General features: G+C 38.1%; 1 protein-coding gene across 2 annotated transcripts in view; it reads right to left on the bottom strand.

Moving 5' to 3' along the window:
* The window catches only part of GABBR2 (gamma-aminobutyric acid type B receptor subunit 2), a 474,092-nt gene that overhangs the window by 217,275 nt on the left and 233,564 nt on the right, over positions 1–23,253 (bottom strand). The gene's annotated exons all lie outside the window — the stretch shown is intronic.

Here is a 23,253-nt window from a genome sequence, read left to right as displayed (position 1 = left end):
ATCTCGTTTGAAGTATAAATACCTGTCAGTCTTGGGTGATTCTTGCTACTGGCTATGAAAGGGCTATGATAGGAGACTCATTCCCAGTGTTAAAGGGCCATTCTATCTCTGAAAATTCCCCTACAGGCAGAAATGTGAGCTGATGCCAATCAGAAAAGATTATTTGGAATCAGCTAAACAGCCATCCATGCCTAGAATACAGACACACTGATTTTCCTTCTTGACTCAGTATGAGCTCTTACACAAGAGCATATTCATGAAATGTCTCATTTAAAATCTTAGAGGATTTTAAACCTTTCTGTTGTATATCACTGAAGACAGCTCAAGGTACACAGAAACTGCCCAGGACATTGACTTTCTAATACATACTTCTTGCTGACAGTCACTGAAATCAGCCAGTTTTCCATTTCCATAATCTTTTTCATCTAAATATGCAGTGAGCTTCTAACAGCCTTTTATTTTAGTCCACTTGTAGTTTTGCCTTTTCGTGACAAGTGCCAGAATTACTATTTCTTTGAGGCTAAAAACCTAGGCTAAACTATTCCTAATCCTAGGACTCTTACAATTGCTTTCATTTAAAATTTCAGAAATTGCCTATATTGCTTTCCATATCAGAAAGCACTCTTGAGGACAGTTGTGCTTGATGATAATGAAGAAGATGTTTCATCCTCTTCTACTTCTTTAGCGTTGCGTCCCTCCAGGTGATGCTTTCATCATCGTGAAATTCGGACCAAAAGCTGCAAAGAAGAGTGTAAGTGTTGCTGGGCATGGAGATTTGAACAAGCTTGGAAGTGGTAGAAAGGAAGTCTAACAAATGTGTTCTTCATAAACTCAAATTCAGCCCTTTTCATTGTCCATTTTAATCTTTCTGGCTGTTCCAGCCTGCAGAGAATCAATGAGAGATAATTTGCACCATCTTGAAACTTCAAAGATGCTCTATTTATATTATGTAGCAGTTTTACTGAAGAAAGACAGTGGTATCCGTGTTCTTCAGAAAACAGTCAGATCCGAAGATGTTGGAAGAGGTTCAGTTCATTTTCTGAGTTGTGAGTGATCTGCATCATATTCCACTAGACCCTACGTGGCATAACAGCTTCCCAGATGGCAGATAACAGAGCTCTCAAAAGTGTAGCTCTCTTCAGACTCCATAAAGCAATGCTCAGCATAGTGGTGTTACTTTGGGATTACTTTTCCTACCTTTTCAGAACACTAAAGTTAAGGCTTACTGATACTTAATTATCTTCCCACTCTAATGGATAGTTTGAAAAACATTTGTGAACTACTGTGCTGTTTCAAATACACACTGTGCCTAAAATAAATTTAAAATCAATGTCAGACCAAAAATTTGAGACAGATCTAGAATGCATACACTCTTAACAGAGAAACAGTGTACATCTTCTCCTTCTTTTTCCCCAGCATTCCCACACCTAACATGGTAGCTACACCATGTTGTGCAGACCAGTTCAGATGCACCCAAGCTAGCAAAACTGCTACATCTGCATCAGGAAAGCACGAACACTTTGACTCTGGAAGGACAAGCAAATTCCCAGGCTGCTTCTATAGTCCATCCTTTTCTCAGCTCAGACACAATTAAACTGTTTCTGGACCTAAAAAGAACCTAAAAACATTTCCATTAATCTTTAGGACTCTGCTCTCAGGCTTAGCTTCAAGGGGCATGCAGGTAGAATCAATTGGTACATTTGGAACTGGAAGGAAATAACTACCCATCAATGTATTTGCAAGGACCTGTGTTCATATCTAAGTCCTTCTCCTTAAAATTATAAAACTCAGCATGGGAATTTTTTCATTCCTGTTATTCCCACCAGAAGTCTCCTTCTGAACCTGAATCTTCTGGTCATCATAAGTTTTCCTCTAGCTTTGAGATCCCTCTTATTCTTGGCCATTTACTTACTTTTAGGCTCATGATATAATTTGAACTAAACAGCTTTTCCTTCCTGTCTTTTTTTTGAGTGACATTTATGTACAGAAATAGTAGTTCTCCTCTTAGCATACTAGGTATTGCCTGAGCCACCAGAGGAAGAGGAAAGAACACCTGAGTAACCTTCCCACCACAAAAACTGGTACTATATAGGAGGTAAACTTTTACCTACCCAGTCTGAAATGCCTCTCTCCTGCACAAAGTGTGCAGGCAACTTCATGCTCCACGATGGAGCCAGGGGTTCAATGTCCTGAGAGTGAGACTGGGGAGGAATCATTCTTTGTCACTGGTCTGACCCTGAGACACCTCCTTTGTCTTTAAATGCAATTGGTATGGCTAAAGCATTGTCTCAGTGCACATCCTTGCATTTTTTACTTTTATTTCCTCCAGTGTCTCTTACTGAGATGCTCAAGATCCTTCACTACTTCCTATTTGATATTTTGTCTTCTATCTTAAAAGTGCCTCTCATATATGTGTTATCAACTAGTTGCATGAATAACACTCATGCTTTCAGTGTGAGGCACTGAAGTAAAATATTCAATAATATAAGTTCAAGAGTGGATATTGTCATCCATTATCCCTTCCCTATCAGTCTGGCCTGGGGTCACCTCTCCTATAGCTATACTCTGCCTTCTTCACTCATCTCTCTTATGACCCTAAGCCAAAGGACTGGTGAAAACCAGACAGACATCTTCTGCTATGTTTCTCACGCTCTCAAACAGGCTTGCCCAGGAGGTAGAGCTGCCTGTGTACTGGGAACAGCCCAAAGACATCCTGAACTTCTAGGCTTAGGTTTGATTTAATATGTTTTACTAATACATAGTTTAAATAATGTCTACACGTGGGCATCACTAATTAAACTGTGTAGTGAAAGTTTGTATCTTGTCACTTACTCACTGAGTGACTAAGGCTGTCCTATGATACTTTGGCAGAACAACACACTTCACTGATTTAATAATAAAGAAACTTTGAAATTTGTGTAGCTTTTAATTAGTTCCATTAAAAGAAAAATAATACCTGTTTTTAAAACTATACAGAATTTTCTCCCATGCAAAAAAGGACTTTAAAGGAATTTTTGGATTTTAGCGTTTCATTTGAAAAGAAAATTGTATTTTTTTCTTTTCAATATGTAAAAATAGTTTTCTATATTTTTAAATACTGAAAATATTCAGATACTTAAATCTGAAAAACAATATTCGTGTGTGCCTCAGAAGGCTGACAGTGCCAAATTATCCCTTAAAGGAACAGATAGTTTTTGATTGACTCATAATTGCACTCTTTTGAGAGTATAATAGACAAACGTAGCCCGATTTCCCTAACTTCTATTCAAGAAGGGCGGCAGTCAGTTGAATACAAGGTGAGGTTTCCTTTCCCCCTAATTAATGTTTCAACAGCAGTAGCCCAGCCCCACACTCCTGAATGTTGCTGAGCTGGGCTGGGTTGCTGTTAGAGCCCAGCAGTGTGCTCTAGAAACTGGGAAAGCCAACGCCAGTGCAAATCTGCTGGGAATGCTGCTGGCAGCTCATGCTGGAGTCAGTCCTGCAGCACAGTTCTGGGGAGTTACCTGTTGAAGTGACTTTAGGGTAAGATGGCAGGTCCAGTGGCCCAGCCCTTGCTTTGCCCACTTTTCTGTTCTCAGGGAAAGCGAAGGTTTTCTCATGCTCAAAACTCCCCTGGGTTGATGGTGGTATATAAACTGCTATCAGTTTGGCTGCTTTCTTCATCTGTGTTTGAGAGATTAGACCTTCAGTGTCTAGAAAGCATTATACTTGAAGGAGGACTAATTGGAAAACAAAGACACCTTCGTTTAAAACTTCATTAAACTTCGTTTAAAATGAGCATTCCTCATTTTCCAAGAAAAGGTTCAACAATGCAAGTTATAAATATGCAGAATTTTTTGAAGCTCACGCTGACACCTCCATAATTAAAGCATTCCAGCATCAGGCGCTCGGCTTCTTAGAGAGGAGTACATGGAGAAAGGCAGCAATAATATCTAAACAGCCTGAAGGAAGACAAACGACAGATTCCATTATTTTCTCTGGCTATCTCCAGTATCGTAACCTTTTCCTTATCTCAGCCACCACACTCACAGTGAATTGAATGGGACTAAATTTCATTTTTTAATACTCAGACAAGCCGCACTGCTCTGTACAATAGTGACAAACCTTGTCTTCACAGCTGCCCTTAAAAATCAGCTACTTCTATTTTTTTAAGGCTTGTCGTCAATCATATATGCTAATTGGCCAAGTGCGTGGCATTCCTATAGTGTTTTAAATGCCCAAAAATAACTAAGGAGAAGCCTTTATTTCATCTGTGGCAAATGACGATGGTATTAGAATAAGAAAGTATTCCCTTCTCTGCCACTGGCATTCAATGAATATTTATGATGTTTTTCACTATATTGCAGTGATCTGACAACGTTGAATTCCAGCTAGAATGAGGATACAGCACTTAAAAGGAGATTCTATTCTCTTTCTATCACTCATAAAAGGAATTAATAATTGCAAAACAGCTAACAAAAACAATTGCTGCTCCAATTAGATCATATTGTATCTTCATATACTAAGCTGGAAAAGGAATCTTAATTTGTAGCTGCAACTATCTTTAAAAATACTAATAACACGGACCCATTTATTTAAGATTCGTAAAGCTATTTTATACATAGTCCTAATGCTGACTGATCAAAGTGTACGTAGTTAATGGACAAGAAAGAAATCATTGCAATAATGGAAGTCTTATTAGCATATAAATTATCTTGTTCTCAATAGATTTTAATACTCAAATAAGGAAGATATATATTATATCAGGATGGTTTTCTGAAGCCATTAAACCAAACCAACTTCCCTGGAAGGTCCATATTGCTATTTCTCTGGGTAGTGGAAATAAAAATTATTCTCTGGACAGGAACTTGTAGGAAATTACTATAAAGTTTCAGTGCAGCTCTGGGTACCAGGTGGTACTGTTGGGCTGTGTTACTGTCCAAGATAGGTAGAGGAATTTATGCAGCACTTTTTCAAACCTATTTCTCCCTCTTCTATTACTAGCCATCAGATACTTTGCATTGGCGACCCATAGAGAAATAGAGGGCTTTATCTATCTGTTTTTTGCTTGGTTTTTGTTTTGTTTTGTTCTCATCAGAAGCCTTCCTTCTGCAATGTGGCTGGGTGACTTCATAGGAATCGGAGAGGTCAGACATTTGCTGATGAGGATGTGACTTTTTTTCACTCAATGTATTCAGGAGAAGGAATTTTACTTACTCAACCCTGACAATAATTTCTGTGGCTCAAAGCCAGGAACAATTCCAGTGCTCTCTGATTTATCTCCCAGAGAGAATACAGCCTGTCCTACAAAGACACAATGTTCACACTCTTGCCAGGGTATGCTCAAACCCTTGAAGAGAGACAAAATGTTCATACTCTTACATTTTGAAGGTCTAACTTTTTTTACTCCTTTACAGCGGTGTGCATGTAGGGAATAGCACATCCAGTGATAAAGGTGCTCCTAATTACAAACTCTCTTATACCCAAGCCCCAAAAGACTATAGATATCCTATTTAAAGGTAATTTCTGGGAAGAAAATTCATGTCTCCAGTCATTCTAATCCATATTTGATCCACAGTATCACAGAAATATATCTGAAGGCTTCTACTGACATCAATGAAGTCTAATTAAATACAAATTTCTGCCTCAGACGGCATGTCTTTTCTTTGTTGTCAAAATGTATTGAAATGATGACTATTGTTACCCAGAACATGCACCACTTATTAATAAAGACTGTAATTTGGAGGTTTTCTGAGCCTCTGAACGTCTTTAGGATTCATTCCTAGAAGTCAAGGCACTACTCACTCCACCAAGATTTTATGCCCACAGAAAATAATGGGCTAAATATTCTTTATCACACCTAAGCAAGAGAAACTCTTCTTAACTGCTCTGAGTGAGAAGGATGAGACTTTTGATTTTGTATGTGGACTGCCAGAGGTCATTGCAACGTCTTTGCCCAAACAAAATGCATTTTACATGGGTCTGCATATTCCCACTCAAGTTATAGCAGAAGCCAGCTGCTGTCTTTATTCACTAGTGCTTAATTTATACAGTTTACACATGAAGTAGAGCACTATAATTCTTTATTTACCTCTGAGATAAAATGATTTTCAAGTGGTTATAAAATATTCCATTTTTCAAAATGCGTAAGTTAAAACGTCTCTAAAAATCAGAATGTCACACATCACAAATATACAGAATATTACTAATAAGGTAAGAGTAGGGAAATGACAAAGTATTCTCCATTTTTACTGCTTCTATTTAATGAAGTAATTGTAAATATCTTACAATATTCTAGCGGTCCAGCACATAAAACTTTTCTAAAAACTATTAAGCAATTTTAGCATTACAGAGTTTTCCTCTAAAATTTACTTTTCAACAGACAAGGTTTCCTAGAAGAATACCTCCAATTATAGCTTGAGATGAACCATTTTCAGTTCCAAACATATCTAAGGCATCCATGGTTGGAAGAGCAAGTAAGCTTCAAATGCACAACCTCCCACTGGAATTTTATCTTGAAGAATTCTGTACACCAAATGCTAGAAAACTCCTTTTTTTTTTCCCCCAATATGTATTAGCTGTAAGAACATTGTACTTTTTGTTTCTTTGTGTATTAAATTAAAGCAAGATTTGTGAATGTATGCAGTCAATCAAATTTAGTTTATCTCAGAATGGTTCTGACTGGGGGCACGTTGTTTTTCCAGAACCTTAGCCCACCCTGTAATGAACTAAAGGTGGTGGTGTTGTAAGCTCCTCATGATTCATTAGTAACATTTCCTCTTTCCTATTATTTATCTCTTTACCCAATGGTCTAACCAGAAAGTAAATGAAACAAAAGTACTGTAGCTCAATGTTTGAAACAAACAGCATATTTCCTGAAAATAAGGTACATTCAACAGTACTGAAGTCTTGGCTTGGTTGTCTTTTCCCATTTCAACCTCAACCACTGCAGAACTTCAACAAGCATCAGATCCAGCAAAACCTTTCAAGTTCTGTCAAATATGGCTCCTCATTTCAATGTGCAATAAATGCAAGAGAAGTTTTTCACGCAGACATACTCCATGAAATACCATGCATTAGGAAGATCACACAGACAGTTCTTATAGGAATATGCATTCACGTTTCTGCTGGCTACTGGCTACACTTCTAACAGATTTCACAACACCTTGAGCTGAGTCTTGCATCTGACCTTCAAAAGCAAGGCATCTAACCATACAACAAGTAAATAATCAGAGCCTCTCGTGGAATATCTCTTCAGGAAAAGTTGGAAATGGTAATGTGTAATTCAGATGTTAGCCCAAAACTACTGCTGCTGGGTGGCTCTACTTCTACACTAAGAAATAACCTTTTGAGTGGCAAGGAAGTGGTACATCTAAACCCTCAGTTCCCACCAGGGCTCTTTTCTCTATCCAGCATGGTGGCTTTGCTGATTTCATAAAGATGAAAAGGAAACAGTAAGACAAAATGAGGGGAGAACTGAACAGCAGACTTGAAACAAGAACATGAGACACTTCTAAGATGAATCATCTTTTCTTGTTTCATATCCTGGATGGCTAATCTGAAGAGAATTATGACCCCTTCTGCTGAAGAAAACAGTACCATCTGGTGTCTAAGCAGGGTTTTGTTTTGTTGTGTTTTTTGGTTTTGCTTTTTTTTTTTTTTTTCCTTATTTTCACCCTTTTTAGCAGTATGGAGACATAAGGCCTTTGAAAAACTGATGGTTTGCAAGTTATATCACCTTTAGACTTGTACTTAACCTTTGCCCTTTAGTGAAATCAGGTCAGGTAAGGTTTTGCTTTTCAAATAGACTGTAAAACCAATATTTGCCAATAACTTCCTGCACTACTAGTACAGCTTTTCTACATAATTAGTAGGAACAAGCTTCCATGTTTTACCTCTTACTTTATGATAACTATTGATAACTTGTTTTGGAGGTTTTCACTTTGCCCAGAATGACACAAGGAGAACATTAAAATGTCAACAAGAGAGTAGTTTTGGGAGAATTTTGACATATCCAAGTTTTAAAGAAATATTTAGCATTTTTAATGTTAATTTTCTGCAATCAGTGAGTACAAATGCATGCTAATTACTGTGCATTTTAGAAGTACTGTATAGGAAGTAGAATCACTTAATCAGAATCACTTAAAGGTCTTGCCTTGCCAGTTAAAAGTAGTGAGACAAACTGGAGATTCTGTGTCAGTAAAGGCATTTTTCCTACCCTCTCTGCAAAGAGGCTGCATAGAGGAAGGCCAGGGAGGATGCTGGCTTTTCCTATCTATATCACTACTGACCTCCTACAATTATAAAATTATACTTACAACACATCCAGGTCTCCTGGACAGAAAAGTAGACAGGGTTTACAAAAAGGTAAGGTAGACCTAAACAAACTAATGTACAGTCTGAAGGCAGTGAGGAAAAATGGTGAGGAGGAGAAGTGAAAGTGTCAGGGCCTGCCTAGAGTAAGCTTTGCAACAACTTACATTGAGAAAAGACCTATTACAAACACTGCCACTTCAGAAAGATGTGAATTAGTGAAGAGAAATTCAGAAAGCCACAACACAAAAGCAGCTTTTCCAACATCATGCATATCAAGAGCTATTTCCTCTCTCAGATCATGGGATTTGAATCAATGGCCTGCTCATTGCCATATCACTTTTTAATGTATGCATTGGCAGAGGAATTTAAATCAAATTAAGTACATAGGGATTAATTTCCTGGGGAGGATTAATACCTTTCCCTCTATACTGAACGGTTGAATAAGAAGCAAAAAGAGATATTGCCACGAATATTTGAAGGGGTAATCAGCAAAGAAAAAAATCTTTCTCATTTAGGTACAGCAAAGGTAATTTTAAAATAACTATAGCAGGAGAAGCATAGTAGATCTACAGCACAAAAAAAGCTAAGAGAGAGAAATATGTCTTTAATATAGACATCAAGCTTTGGTCATGACTAGTAGGATTCTGTTGCAAGTACTGAAACAAGAGTAAAAGGCAGTACCATCTTGGAGTAGAAGAGAGAAGGTGATAAAGAACAAACTGCAAGTGCAGAGATGCAAGGCTGGGCACCAAGTGTCTGCATTGTCACTCTGTGAATAAATCCATGTGCATTTGATTAGCTACAATCAGTTTTTAAGTCAAACAGATAGTGCAGTATGAATTATTAATGTAAAGTGTGCCTTATTTTGCCTGCCAGTTAAAAAAAGTTAAAGAGACATGAACTTAAAGTTGCCTTTACCTAAAAGGTTGTGGCTATTACACGTAGCTTTTCTCATTGTTATAACTGAAAGACAATTAAAATAACAGAACCTGAATGTAACAATGCTTGATATTTCACCATGATGAGTTAATTCTTTTTATAAAACTGAGAAAAATAATTTTACTTTGGCAGAGAAAGATTGTTATCCCTTTCTTCCCTTCTTAAAATCTCATTAAAGCGTGAGGCAATTGCTGTTTCAGAAATTTTTACTTATTCCCCTTCCCATACGAGATACATTGCTGAAGGAAATTATTCTGGTGACTCATGAGGAGTTTTGAACAGGTTCCTCCCTGGCTACTGTCTCCAAATACTGCCTGGAGTTATGGAGCACTGTGGAAAACAGTCTGAGACACGGCTGGTACGAAAGACATAAGAGAAAATAAGGTTGTTGTGTTGTTCTGGGATTGCATCACACAGTGCTGTGTTTTGTTACTGACTGAGAGGAGTCCTTGATTTATGAATTTTAAAAAGCGTTTGCAGATGTCAAAGAATAAAGCCAGCCCAACAGTGAATTTATTATTGTAATTTTATTATCTCCGTTTGATGTTCGAATTTTTAAGTTAAGATCACAAAACGCATGCAGTCTGCAAAAGCCTAAACATGGTAAAGCTCTGCTGACAGTGCCGTTTGGGTTGTAGCACAGCCTCTCATGTCGCTCAGAGAAGTGAAAAGCATGTCACAAACTAGATTTTCAGCTCTGACAAAGCCCCAGGCTGCAGCATGCATTTATTGAAAAACCTAAGTCTGACATGCCTTTAATCTCACTGAGATGCACGTTAAAAATTGTATAATATTCACATTTTGTATAATGAATCTATTCTCCCTTGCTGCTAATATTTGTGACATTGTAAAACAGTTGCACTAAGAGAGGTTACTCGATGTTAACTCTATATGGGAAATGTTTGGGGTTTGTTTTAGTGTGCTTTGGGTTTTTTCAACTTCAACACAACCGAGCTTGCAAAACAAAGAATTTACTGAAGACTTGATTCAATACAGCCCTTTAGCAGCCCATTTGGAATACACATGCTTAATATTCAGTGTGCTCTTAAGCACTTCACTTAATCAGAACCCAAGAGAAAGACCAGTATAAACAGTTTGAAAGCCTCAGGGAAAATATTTTTCAGAAATAAAATATGAAATTCCAATATTCTGCCACTGATACTTTAAGTATCTGTATTAAGAAATAGAGAAAGAATATGCTAAAGTTTTAAATCACTGATTTACATATTACATGTTCCCTCAATTTACAGTGGAGACATAGTGCAGTTTAACATTTGTAAATGGGCAACTGTTGGGATCTTCCATCTGTATTTCTTATATTTCTCATGTAACTCTCACATGACTCTTTTTCAGCACTCATCATCGAGTGAGCCTTTGACCGATTTATCAGTTCATCAAAATGTTTACCTAAAATACCCTGAATGTATAATGCAGATAATACAATTATCAAGAAATACATAAAGTGCATTATCCAGTATCCTGTAGAAATATCTACAGATATATTTCAATCAGAAATACAATGCACAAGCAAAAAAATATTCTCGGTGCTCAGCTGCATCTTAACTTGCTTGAACATTTTTAACAGCTGACATTTGCTCACTGATGCACCATACAAATATAGAAATTTAAAATGCCCAGATCTTAAAAAACAGATCTGAAAAGAAATAATTGGCAAGGTAGTTACAACACTTTCCTTCCTTTCTTCCTTCCACGTATATGCTATTTGCAGTAACAGCTCCAGTAATTTATGAGCCCAATGACTCAGAAGCCACTACTTAGGTTTTAAGGGAAAGTATGCTTAATATCCATGACCTATAACCTTTACTTACCCAAATGTTTTCTGAACCACATCTACAGGGACTTATGTTCCCTCTTCCACAGCTTTTCCTGCAACCCAGCAGCAGCTGGCATGTGTGCTACAAGTGCTCTAGACCAGGTGCCCTCCCCACCTTCACTGCTTAGGGGTTGCCTCAAAGTGTGGAGGTGGCCTTTGCTGTGTTCCTTGGAACTTAACATCCATGCTATAGAAAATAGACCTAATTCAGAGGAAAAGCTTAATTTGGTCTGCTGCACTGTTAGGAAATATCCACTAAGGGATGCCTGCCTTCTCAGAAACTTTCACCTTATGTTCTGCAAGAGGGAAAACTTGACACTAACAGGCACAGGGCTGAAACATGAAGCTGCAAACTGAATGCTGAATCCTTCCTGGAATACTAATTGTGGTCCTTTGACCTCTGTAAAACAACCTGGGTCTTCAACATGGAAAATAACAGAAAACACCATCTAGATACAGAGAGATCCGAATTTCCACAGCATCGCAGTCTTTGTCTTCAAAGAGCAGGCTATGAGTAGCTTTAAAATCACACAAAAATTTTAAAAGCAATGAACAACTTCAGAGTTTACAATCGAAAGGTCCTTACAATGGATTCGTGAGGCAGCTAAGGTCTGCACACAACTCATAACTATCAGGTGTGACTCTGTTTAATGCTGTGCTGGTTTGCTTTGCAGACATCCAAAGGGACCAAAAAAACAACTAATCCTCAGCTGCATGTGTAGCTTGTCTGATTTACTCTTAGATACAATCTAACTCATCTCTATATCCTTTAAGCTACCTGAGTAAATTTATATTTTTAATCCCCTATCAAACTGTGAGATGCCATAATTGGTTTTTTTAATTTTTTTTTTGCCTTGCTTCTAGATCAATGAAACTGGCACAATGGAGAGGAAACTGCAGCAAGAGACCAGGAAAAGGTTTTTATTTGGAGAAAAGAAAAAAAAGGGGGGGGGGGGGGGGGGGGGCCGAAAGAAATTAACTGACAAGAGTTCATTCCTACCAAAAGCACGGATAACAAAATTTCTGAGATGTGACTGTGATCTTAGAAAAATCAATGTTAAGAAAGTCTAAATTTTTCAATTAGAAAATATGACTGCAGCTTCTTTTGGAGATGCTCACATGCTTCTCTGGTACAGAGAAAACGTGAGTTCAGCAGAACAAGAGCCTCTGGGCTGAGAAGTTTACCTCTGTCTCACATAATTCACATTCAGCTGAGACATGCACTTCTGATCACTGTCACTTCTCCCCTTTGTAACCCCTGAAGAACATTAGAAAGGAAGTACCTCAGGATGAACATGCTGAGGCTGTAGCCCCACGGTCAGCAGGCAGAGGCAGCACCATCACCATCACACTGCAAGTAGCAAGCAGGACTAGAGAGCCATGTGAGGCAAAGCATTAAGTTCTGAGGGTCCACAAATGATGCAACAAGCTGTGTCCTTCCTGAGGCACAGCGTGGAGCTGGGACCCTCTCCTCAGGGAGCACGAGCAAATTGCCAGGCTCTCTGCTGCTGTCTCTCCCCATGAGATAATATTCTTTGGTAATATATTCTTTGCAGTCTTTAGCTGTGGTTTTTAGCTCTGTATATTTTGCAGTGCTGATAATGATGACTGCTTCTGTGCAACATCACTCTAATTACACGATCAAACACAACGGAACCCCTGTCTGATTCAGCAGATGGAATGAATGAGGCAGAATTGAAATTGAAATTGCACAGGCAGAATAATTTCAACAGAAGTTTTTGGGACTCAATTCACAAACCATAAAAGGGACAGAATTTACAAATTTTGAAGTGTTCCATAACTGTGTTTTTCAAAGCTCACCAATTAAAGGATTGGCCCCTAGGTAGCTCATTCTGCTTACTCATATTAGATTTGGCAATAAAACCCCCCAAAATATGTAAATCCATCATAGATGGAACACCACTATAGTTTTTGCTGATTTTGAAATACAGTCTATGACCAACTCTTTTTTCTAATCATACTCTGCAATCTGTTTATTTCTGTTCATTTACTCTAGAAAAATTTTCAGTTTGTCAGTACTACAGTTACACTCAGACTTTTACATTTCACCATGCACCGTGTAGAGTGTTCTATGGTAAGTGATGAGGAAATGTCAGCCCTGGGCAGCTTTATTAACACAACCTGTGATAGTGTTTAATCATAAATTTACTCCTTGGATTTAAGTTATGGGGGTTTTGGGTTACAGTTGGGTTGTTTTCTTTTAAATTACCTGTTATTACACCCACTGATACCATGAGTGGTATGACAGTGAACCTGAGCAGGTTGTGCTCAGAGTGAAGGGTCACTCAAACAAAGACTTGATCACACATAAAGGAGAGAGCTGAGCAGACCTTTGCTAATCTAATACGCAACATTAAAGGCAGTCCAACAAGTTCTAGGATGAGAGGAAGAAAGACTTTTTAGGAGAGGCACGACACTCAGGTGTCATGAGCTTTGGCTAGAAGAATAGAAATAGAAATACAGATATTCTTTAAAGTATCAATAACATAGAGATGCATGAACTTCTCTTTAGACCATGTTCTAAAAGAATAATCTGATTCCTGGCAATGGTTATCAAGCACGGTTATAATTTGGGTGCATTTGAGGTCACTAACTGGGAAAATCATTGTCACACAGAAAGACCAAGTGAAATATGATGGGCCCTGTATTCAACAGAAACAGTATATGAAAAATGACAGAGCAGCTTGCTTCCCATCCAGTGTTTGAATTCATAAGCTGACAACATCAGCTGTCATTATGGACCAGGTAGGAAGGGGGTGATAACGCAAAAGGCAGAATCCTGAAATTATTTTGCTAAAACTTAAAGAACAGAGATGCTCAAAAAGTATTCAAATAAAAATAAGATGGTCAGGGGAAAAAAAAAAAAAAAAAAAAAAAAAAAAAACCAAAAAAAGGGGGAAGAAGATAAAAGGTAGTCACTGGCTTTAGTTTGCAAAGTGCTGCCTTTGGATGCTGCCTATTTCACCATGTGAGGTGTGAAGTTGTGACTCAGCACAAGCAGAGCATCCTGTCCTAGACTGAAAGGCCTCCAAGAGAGGACTTTCTGTACTTTCTGCCTCCTTGCCTTCCACAAGTTTCTTTGTGAAGGACTCCAAGGAGGAAGCCCTACCATACCATTCACTCTTCTGAAGCACAATATCTTCGATGCATTACAAAAACTTACAGATGAAGAGTATCTTATAATTTGTCTAGCACAGGCACAAAACACCAAAAAACACCCTCATCACTAGCAACTGATGGGGCACCAACCTGGTATGAGCAGAAAGTAACAAATACACAGAGTTCTAAAAGCCAATCCAAAAAATACTGGAGAATTCTTTAAAATGTACTGTGCATTTGTCTACAATAAGTGTCACTATAACAGTTTAATTTTCCTGTGTCTCACTAAAATGCTTGCAGGCTCCAGGAATCCTCTATTTGCAACTGGAGCACCTCTCCAAGGAAGAAAACTAGTTCATCACAGAAATCATGACTGCCAGAAAAGAGGAGCAGTGATGTATGAAAATATAATCTATTGAACATCAGACCTGACAACCTCAGAGCATCTCAGGATACATCAGCTAATAAGACCATTTTTAACACTACAGGTGGATTCACACTCAGCAAAATGCTATATTCAAGTTAAGCAATATTTTTCCCTTGAGCTGCCATAAAAATTAACAACAGCAAAGGGTATGTTAATTGGCAAAGCCAAAATCTCTGAAGTACCACAGTATGGACAGAGAATTAAAATATATTTTTAAATGTTCCTTTTTTTTTTTTTTTTTTTTTTTTATCTTTCATCTGGCCAGAAAGTAAAAATGTCACACTGCAAGATATTTCTCAAGGGAAAATTTTTCTCCTAGGTGCAAAAAAATATTCTCATCAGGCTAAATTCTAATTCTCATAACATCAATGTGGGTCACTTTCACTGAAGGCAAAAAAGACTCCTTTTAAAAGGTTTTTAAAATTGAATGCTAATGGTGTAACCTAGATGAAAACAGAACATAAAGTTTGACATGCAACTACTCAGCAATGGACAGAAGCAGTCCAACCAATATAAATCAACAGATCTTTGTAAATGTAACACAAAAATTAACAGAAAAATGCAATTTTTAAATTTCCAAATTATCCAAATTAGTGGTGTAAAGGATTAAAATAAGCAGTTTTGAACTAATTTTGTACAATATAATTTATTTCCTGAATGAACCTGCTTTAAAACTTCGGCATATTTAGGAAAAATATTTATCATTTATGTGCTTTAAACATTCTCTAAACTCTACATACTTAATATAAAGCAAAGAAGATACGAAGAAAATTTTAAAGAAGTCTGATAATAGCCCTTCAAAGAACAGTAATAAACATTTCTTAAGATTTTCCCATCCTGGTTTAGGGATTGTCTTCCTATTGCTTCAGCCTTCATAATATTATCCCTGAGATTTCTTCTTTATCTTTTTTTTCTGTATTACTATTTCATATTCCCAAACATATGATAGGCAGTTAAGAACTGCACAGTTGTGTCAAAGCACATATAGATAATGACGACAATCACTAAAATATTCAGCGTTTCTTTGTTTTACATGATCTGCATTAGAAGTTGCAGCCTTTTATGGGTATCACCAGATACTGCTTTTTAAATTGCTATACACATTAATTCAGTCACTCACATTTTTGACATCTGAGTTAATTTCACATAGTATACTATCTAGATGCATTCTCCAAATGTGCTTGAACAAGCTCTTGTGTCTAATCATTCATCACTAACTTACAGCACTACAACTGATTAGCACTCTTAAAATACATTCATTAATTTCAGAAGAATTTTTTTCTAAATTTTCTGTGGGCAAAAAGGATTTTAAAATAACATTTTGAGTTATATTCACAAATTATTTATTAAAGTAGTTTGTAAGGTAAGCACTTCCTCTACTCACAATGATGTCAAAAGAGGTTTCCTTCTGACTGACACAGGAACAGGATCAAACCAGTAAAATCTTACAATACTTTGCCTGTATAGCAAAAAAATAATAAAATGCCATGTCTAATAAGAGAGAATACTAACAATACTAACATTTTGCATCTTTATGTCATTTATTGTCCCAGAAGAGTCCCTATATAAAGCTCATAAACAGTAAGTTCCTTATCTATTTGAAACCTCAGTGTGAGTTTTAGGTACACAGAGTGGTATTACCAGAGCTGGAATGATCCCAAGGCAGCAGGGCTAACATCTGTTCCCATGGAAAATAATACAAAAGCTATAATACCCCTCAGCACCCGGGCATTACATTTTATACCATTTCTAAAACATCTTTTCTCTAAAAACATGGTTGTTTTTAACTCTAGACTCACGATAGAAAGACATTCATATTTCAAACTTTCAGCTAGCTCAGGTACTTCTGAAGTGCTCTCTTCAGAAGAGGGAAGGGAGATAAATCAGAGGTAGGTCTGAGGAAGCAGTTTGCAGGCTGAGGCTAATGCAGGATAACTAATCTTGCTTCTCTGATCACTGTGCATACTGAAATAATATGCCAGAAGTGAAGGCTGTACTGTTTCATCCCCAAGCCATTGGGCAGCTCAGGGCTTGGAGGTAGGCATGGAAGATGTCTTTGCTTGTCTTTTCAAGTGGAGACACAGCAGACAGAAGCAGTACCATCCCTAAATTTGTCATCCATATTTTTTGCCTTTGCCAGTGACACTAAAGGCATCAAAAAACACACTGAAAAATTCCATTACTCTGGAAGGTTCACAATTCCTGTATTTTTACCTATATGTCATTGCATCATATGCAAAAACTCACTTAGAAGCACAGTTCAGCCCTGTCTGTGCAAGCACATTCACACACCATCTGCCAGGTAGCCATAAAAAGGCCCAAGCTGACTCTTCAGGACCATCAGGCTCCATCTAGTAAACACTTACATGGCACATTTAGTAAACACGTGGCCCATCCATACATGTCCATATCTGGACATATTTCAGTGGAATTAATATAATCTGCTAGAGATTTGTTCTTCAAGAAGGACAGTAGAATCTGTTTCAAGGAAAATATGGTCAGGTGAGATGTTCATAAAACCCTACGTGCTATTAAGCAAATCAGAACAAGAGGCACTGGAGACTGGAAACTCAGAGCTGCTCAGTGGTGCAGATTATATGAAAACCTTCCAGGAATTCTTTTCCTTTCCCATTATATTCTCCTAAATGCACCCTTTCCTGCAGTCCTCCTTTCCAGACTTTGTTAAAATCAGGGTGGAGGGTAGGGACAGAGCAATAGGTTTAATTCCTCTCCCAGAGCCTCCCCATTCAGAGTGCAGACCCCCCAGCTCTCAAGACATTGCTCTTTTGGGGAAGAAGCCATTTTCCTTTACAGGCAATAATACTTTAAAGGGACTTGATATAATTTTAACCTGTACTATGTAATCACAGCACTCAAGATGGAACTTTGTTAGGCTGCTGTACTAATCGACACATTATGTGCCACCACAGCTACCAAGAACTGCATCAGGTCCCAGGGCAACTAAAGCACCTGAGACTTCCCCTCCTCCATCATGCTTAACTTTCCTGAACCTCCCCTAACAGCAATGTTCTACTCCTTCCTTGGGAGCTACAGCTGCAGTTTCAGTGAGAGAAACAGCTAAATTTGAGAAACAGAAAATTATAAATTTGACTGCACACCTTGTACCACTTTTTCCATTTTGGATTGTAATTGCAGGAGAGATTCTGTCAAACCAATTATAGCAGACATTGTAAATTCTTAACTCTTCCACAGGCTGATATATGGAAAACAGAGACACATTGTGCATATTTTCTTACTGATATGGGATCATCAATAGAGATTCTCATCAGTGATGCCTCATTTGCCTTTGATTATAAATACTGGGATGGTTTGAAGCCATATGTATAGGTGGATGCAGCTACTCCAGGTTTTCTAATGACTTCCAGAAATGACTGCTCATTGATACACTTACTGAAAGACAGGTGACTTCTCTGTAAGACTGTTATCCTATCACCTTTTTTAAATAAGCATGTGAACAACAACTCTTATCTCTTGTCAAAAGCAAGATTTGGACAGACTGGAGAGCTGGGCCAGAAAGAACTGAATGAGGTTCAACAAGAACAGGTGCAGAGTCCAGCACCTGGGAAGGAATAACAAAATGCATCAGTACAGCTTAGAAGGCAGACTGCTAGAGAGCAGCCCGATGGAGTAGGACCTTGGAGTTCTGGTGGACAACAAGTTATCCATGGGACAGCAGTGTGCCCTTGTGTCCTAAAAGGCCAATGGTATCCTGGGGTGCCTTAAGAAGAGCGTCCAGCAGATCAAGGGAGGTTCTCCTCCCCCCCTACTCTGTCATAGTGAGACCTCTCCTAGAGTATTTCATCCAGTTCTGGTCTTCCCTGTTCAAGAGGGACAGAGATTTACTTGAGAGAGTACAACAGAGGGCTATGAGGACAACTGAGGGACTGGAACACCTGCCTTGTGAAGAAAGGATGAGAGAGCTGGGGTTTTTTAGTCTGGAGATAAAACAACTGAGAGGGGACCTAATGAATGTGTATAAATGTAGAAGGGGTGGGCATCAAGAAGGAAAGAACAACCTCTTCTCACTTGTGCCCTGTGATAAGACAAGGAGTAATGGCTTCAAGATAGAGCACAGGAAGTTCCACCTCAACATGAGGAAGAATTTCTTTACTGTAAGGATTACAGAGCCCTGGAGCAGGCGCCCCAGGGAGGTTATGGAGTCTCCTTCTCTGGATGACTTTCGAGACCCATCTGGATCCTAGTTTTGTCCTAGTTTTGGTCCTGCTCTGGCTGTGGGATTGGGCTTGATGATCTTCAGAGGTCCCTTCTAACCCCTGACATTCTGTGATTCTGATTTTGGGAAAAAGAACTTGGAGAGGTGAGGCGCAGGACTTCACTGCAATGAAAGAAGGTACATAATATTTTTCCTTCTTTTTCTACGACGTGCTGAAGAGGTGGTAAATAAAAACCTCACTTGCCTAGTATTTCTGTCCAAATAGAACACAAAAGGCCATCTAACCTCCAGAAAAAAACATCTACTTATGCTACAGATACCAAAACTCATAGTTCCTACATTGGTTGTCCAGCATGCACAGGTTTCCTGTATCTCAGTATGTTGTGGGGTTTTTTTGTTTTATTGGGTTTGGGGTTTTTTTGGCAAATGGCCCTCTATAACAACCTCAGATAAAACTAACTGGCAGAGGAAGAAACTGTTTGGAAAACTTTTCAAAACCACTGATACTGTCTCCCAGCTTAACTGCTGACCTGGACAAAGACAGAGCTTCCAAATTTAGTATACAGAAAAGAAAAACAGAAGATAACAAAACCAAAAAAGATTAAACAAAAGTGGATTGGAAGCGGACAGCGACAAAACAAAGCACACTTCAAAACACAAAATCAAAAACAAAAACCCAGAAGGGTGGAACTCCTGAAATGTGCTTTTTTTTTTTTTCTTCAGAAGCTTGAAGGAGAAATACTGTCAAGAACAAACCTGCACCACCACTTAACCAATGCAATCACCATCACTACAGCTTTGTTTCTTTACTATTTAAGGACTTCCACTCTTTGTACCCAAAATAGCAACAAGATAGCTTCTAGGGCATCTGTATTATGTTAAACATTTTCTAGATACAGACAAAATTAAATGCAGAGCAGAAGAACCTAAGAGATATTAGCCCTAGCTTGTCTGTAAATATATGTTGTCCCTATATATTCATCAAATACCCACCTATTAGAATGACAGATGTAGTAATAAGTGTTCTACAACTTCAGACTACAGCCTTTTTTATTTGCCACCTACTATATCTATTAAATCATCAGCTGCTGCTTAGCTTGAGGGCTAATCTTGAAATGTCACAGTTAATCTCAGTTCTCACTTTGAAAGTTTCCCTCTGTATGCAGTTTTACATTGTTGGCAGATGAAAACATTTGCACTGAATTACCCTAATGAGCAAACATTATTTATGACCCTATGCAAACTTGCTGATGGCTCGATTTAGCATCTCTCTGTTTTGAGGAGACTCCTAAATGAATTTGCCACATAGAGAACAATTTATTTAGCTAACTCACTGTAACACTCTCAATTGCTCATCTGTGTTGGATAATGCACTGCAAATCAGGAGGGAAGCAAGGAACTCAGAGATTCACCATGTTTATCTCCACTGGGAGAAGCTTTGATTCAATGCTCAAGAATAAAACAGAGATGTAAGAGGTCTTGCACACAGCCAGACCTGAGGTGGTTCTCTGGTTTGTGCTACATGGAAAACCCTGTAATGGGCAGCAAGTTCTGAAAAATCAAATGTAAACAACAAGGTACTGAGTTCAGAGTTGTTCTCATTCGTAAGTTACGGGGTCAGGTGTGCAAGAAACTGAGAACTGAAACAGTCAGGTGGAGTTGTGAGTACATTCAGGTTTATGCATACATATATACACATAAATATTTTCCTGAGTATGCATTTTGACATCTTATTGAACTCCCTCAAGTCACCCACTGATGGATAATGGTCAAATGCAAATTTTCAAATGTTCAATATTAAGTCTAAGTCAATTTCAATGGAATATTTAGGAGCATTTCTCAGGAACAGGTTTCTTAATAGTGTGAGACATTCCACTGCACACTAAATCTTCCCCTGCCCTCTCTTTTAACCATCCTTTTAAAGCACTATTCTAGAATAAAAAGTAGTTAATTAAATAAAATTGCACCCTCCTCCCATTACTTTAGTATCTGCCCTACCTCATCTATGCCAACAAGGAACATTTGACTTCAGGTATAAAAAGCTCTTGAGGCTTAAATCAGAATTGTTCACGCAAAATTAACCACTCTGATCAGTTCCACTAGAGAAATGTTTGCTAAACCCCTATATTAAGCATAAATAGACTCAGTGGAAGTCCACAGTAGTTCCATCTGATTCTCTGCCAAAGATAGATGTATTCCTTAATTTAACAGGCTTAGGGTATATTATTTTGTCCAGGATGACATGAAATAAATACTTTCACCCTGTTCTTATTCTAATGCTACCACCTCCCGTGTTTCTGAGACTCCTGTACAGCACAGTGGCTCCTGAAGCCCGGGAAGCAGAGGCAAGCTCCTGAAATCAGCCTTCAGAAATAATAAGCATCAAAATACAACCTGAACTTCACATCAATAAGCATTTTTCTAGTTATGAAACATGACTGGATCCAGTCGAATAGAGGATGCTATGGATAGACTGAAAGCTGTTTCATGGCTCTGGTTTCAATTGTGCAGCAGCTGCACTGATGGAATTTTATCCTACTGTGCTGGAGTCTCTGGCTGACATAACAGCAAAAGCAACACTCTATTTAATTTTCTCACTCCTCCACTGTAATTCTTTTTCCATTGCACACAAATAACAGAAGGATACAATGCTGAGAAATAAATTAATAATTCTGAAGCCTGGTTTATAATCACAGATAACGGCGATAAACTCAAGCAGCAGAAAACCCTACTGCAACAGTCATAGGACTTCAAGCATAAACCAGACAGAATGGTCACAGTCATGACATCACATCCGTGACAAGGTGAAATAATTAGAAAATTAGAGGCACCAGAGACTGGCAACTCAGAGCTGCTCAGTGATGCAGCATTTTTAAGAATAATGTCATGTTCTGGAAAAAACAAGAACATCTTCAAATGCCCTGTATTTCTCCCACCACCTCCATGGCTCCTCCATGAAACCAATATAAACTTTTCCCATACTGAGAACAAATGTGAAATTCACTATCTTTTCCAAGTATAACCAACATTCTTTTTTCCTAACAAATATAAGCATTTATGTAGTGGTCAGGTACTACCTGCACCTTCATACCTTTTAAAAGAAAAGAAAAAAAAAATTAATTCAGTGTTGAAGGCCAGACTGGATGGGACTTTGAGCAACCTTGTCCAGTGGGAGGTGTCCCAGCAAATGCCAAGGGGGGATTTAAACTCGATGACCTTTATGGTCCCTTCCAACCCAAACTGTTCTATGGTTCTATGACTAAAAAAAAACCCTACCACTTTCTAGATAGATTTTTATTCAGTATGCATTAAATATGATTCAGTATCCTGATAAGCCCCCTTGAAAGACAGCACTAATTATTAACTAATTTTCAATCTTCCAATTTACACAAGGGCAGTATTAGACAAAATATGGTTCAACTTTCTCTTTTTTTTCCTTCAGAAAAAAAAGTTTTGCTTTAGGAAATATTATCATTGGCTTCCAACATACATGATGGATATGTTATAAGTAGCATGCTATAAACTGTATGTAAACTGTATAATTGAAATGCAGGTATATAAATATCCCAGATATATATTTTTTCCAATCAACTTATCACTCTGTACTGACTCAAAGTAGTAACACTTGAACAGAGACCTCAGTAGATTCTCCAACATTGAATTACCTCCAGTGGCTCTACCAACTACATAAAGGTATGTGAGGTTTTGCTGGTGTCTCTGAAACTACCACAAAAGAGCCTTCTTCATCTTAGAGATTTGGGGGTTTTTTTTGGTGGGAGGGATTCATGAAAGGCCATTAAGTACTGCTAATAAAATACATCAATTTTACAATAATTGGCTGTTAAGACTTCACAGCAGGCAAAAAGGCCAAGACAGGGAAAGAAAAAAAAAAAAAGGGGCGGGGGGACCTGCACAGCCATGTAATTTCATCCATATTGAGAGATACTTTGCTTAGAATAACTCAGGCCAGAGATATCTGAATGTTTGCAGAATCTGGTTTATAGCTGCTACTGACTGAAAGTTCTATCAAAGATCCAGTCCTGCTATGGATGCAATGGTATACTGCACAATTATTTTATTGAAACCTTTGGTCAAATCCAGTGTGAAAGGAAAGAAAACTTAATTTTGTACAGGCAGCTAGATTCTAGTACTCTCTTGTCATATGATTGCTTTTTAATTACAAGTTTTAAATTAGTTTCAACTGTACTGTGCTACACAACAGGCTTCTTCAGCAATTGATGTCTGTATGTAGGCATTTCCCCCTCAAACCTATTTGTCACTCAAATGCCAACCTCAGTTCCCCTGACTCACCATGTTTTTGAGGTTAACTGATATCCAAGACAATGCAAATTAACTTGTGGACACACTGACAAGCCACTGTACAGCAGTGGAAATGTTGCCAACCTTCTGCACGCTCTTGCTGCAAGGAGGTGCCTGGGAGCA

This window comes from Heliangelus exortis, chromosome 2, assembly GCF_036169615.1.
Source record: "Heliangelus exortis chromosome 2, bHelExo1.hap1, whole genome shotgun sequence".
NCBI classification, from domain to species: Eukaryota; Metazoa; Chordata; class Aves; order Apodiformes; family Trochilidae; genus Heliangelus; species Heliangelus exortis.
The sequence above is the reverse complement of the archived record's forward strand: the minus strand, read 5'-3'. Positions and strand labels throughout refer to the sequence as shown.